The 2,263-nt window shown below is 33.8% G+C and overlaps 1 long non-coding RNA gene across 1 annotated transcript in view; it reads left to right on the top strand.

Moving 5' to 3' along the window:
• LOC116872275 overlaps positions 1-2,025 on the top strand; it is a 3,981-nt gene extending 1,956 nt beyond the window's left edge. Inside the window, exon 3 of the long non-coding RNA XR_004383623.1 lies at positions 1,764-2,025. This is a non-coding gene — a long non-coding RNA (uncharacterized LOC116872275). The remainder of the gene's footprint in view (positions 1-1,763) is intronic.
• Positions 2,026-2,263: the final 238 nt, after the last annotated feature.

Here is a 2,263-nt window from a genome sequence, read left to right as displayed (position 1 = left end):
ATATATATTTATATATTTATATATATATATATATATATATATATATATATATATATTTAATTTTTATGAGAAATTGACAGGATTAAGAAAAAGATGGTATGGTACGTAAGTATCACGGGGATCCAGAACATTCCAGTTAAAAAGTCAATGAAGTGATGATCAAAAATAGATCTGAGAAGATTACAGCAGCAGCAGCTCCTGGAATAGTATGAAATTAATCATCTTGGAAATAAAGTAAAGCAAGAAGTATCCAGGGAGAGAGGCTTTGCACTGGGGCCTCCACAGCATTAGATGTTGATTCTAGGGTATTGCAGCCCTCATATGCCACTAGGAATAATTCCTGGAAATAGTATTAACCCAAATCCCACTAATAAATGAAGAGTCCTGGGTGTAGGCTCTGGATACTGAACAACAGTTTGTGTGACTAACAAAAAATATTATGTTATCGAAGATGAATGTCACCTACAAATTTTAGTTGTCTTAATTATAGTCTGCAGCTGTTATGCAAAGCCAAAAATAATGTAACTGTCACCATCAAAATGTATTTTTTTAAAGGCATGTCTATACAAATGGCACCATGGTGAATGCTTTACGGATTGAGTAAATTTTTAAAAGGCTCCCAGTATAAAGTGGATTGACTAGGTTCTATCCTGTAGCTGGTGAAATCTGCTAAGATCTTAATTCTTTCAAGACAAGGAGCTATGTCCTCAAGGAGAACCAAGTTCTCTGTTTGAGCATTCATGAACTTCACTGTACTATTGGGTGAACTTCTCATACAATTCACAGCATATTCGCTATGAATTCTCCGGCCTCACTTGAAGCCTCCCCTCCTCTGGGGCTTTGACACATCATAAATATCCTTATTTTTTTCTTTCAAAATGATAGTGTTATTTGGAAATAAATAAGAGGTAAAGAAAAAGAAAGTATCAATTATGATCGTAATAGTTTTTCTTTTAATTGTCAGGTACTTGAATACAGCTTTGGATAATTGTCACAGCAAGATATAGAAATGTCCTTTGAGCAGAAAAACACCATAAATAAATTTTATTGTATATAGAAGACTTTATCAAGCTCTCTTGGTGAAAACTGCCATATTAATTTGTACTTTCAAAAATTAAAATAATTATTCATTTTTTAGTATTTAGATTACCATATGGCATTTCTTCCCCCAAACCATATGAATGGTTCTATATCTACAGTATCAAAATAATTACTAGACAGTGAAAAATTCACTCACTGGGGAGTTTTTGTTTTTTTTTTTTAATGATTGCTCGCAGATGATTTTATTTTTTTCATGATGAAATTTGTGTGTCCATCAGGTTTTTGTTGTCTTGTGGACAATGCTCAAATATTAATATATGGTTGGTGCTTATCAACATCATATCAAAACCACCAGATGTCAGGACAGTTGAACTATTTGGGAATAATATCTGAAGAAATAAATTCCATCTTTTGTTGTTTTGAAACATAATCAATGAGAAGCTGAAAAAAATAGAGAAGTTTACAAATATGAGACTGTTCTTTATCTTATGATAAACTGAACTGTAAATGAAATGAGCAGTTTATCTTTTAAATATTTGCAAAATGCTATTTTTCTCTTTATCATATTTATAAATGTTTTTTGAGAACAACCAATGAAATATAAATAAGCAAGCTAAATAAAAATATTTGCTCATCACACAGAATCCCAGCCTATTGGTTTAATAGAGCAAGCATGTATTAGGTCTGTCGTACTGAGAAACGTCTTCCTGTGTATCTTGCAGTGTTGGTGGTTAAAGAATTGACACGAGAGACTGGAAGAGGACAGACCAATTTTGAGATAATAAAAATAAATGTCTCTCTAAGACTCATCATGTTGAAGAAAGACTCACATTTCTCTGCAGCCAGCATTTGGAGGAGAGAGCTATTTTTAGCCACAGATACACTTCAGATTCCATTAACTAACTAAAACCAGGGGCTGCTTAGGAACAATCCTTGAACACAGTCCATTGTAAAATTGCAAAATAGAAATGGGGATGGGGTCATTGGAAAAGTGACTTAAAGGAGTGGGGCGCTAAAAACAGAAATACCAGGGTGGTCAATAAGGATGGAAAAGGAAGGGTTTGGGGATTTATTAGAAATTGGTGACCTTTAAAGAGCAGTTTCAGTCACCCCAGGAAGGTCAAGCAATCAAGTGTCCAGGATCAGAAGCTTTCAGATTTGTTGACCAAGTAATAGACTCAGGCTGCTATAATAAGGCTTCCCAAATTTCTGTTTCCAGAGC

Source organism: Lontra canadensis, unplaced genomic scaffold (genome assembly GCF_010015895.1).
Source record: "Lontra canadensis isolate GAN:19392208 unplaced genomic scaffold, GSC_riverotter_1.0 scaffold2, whole genome shotgun sequence".
In the NCBI taxonomy this organism is placed as follows: Eukaryota; Metazoa; Chordata; class Mammalia; order Carnivora; family Mustelidae; genus Lontra; species Lontra canadensis.
This window is presented reverse-complemented; position numbering and strand designations above follow the sequence as displayed.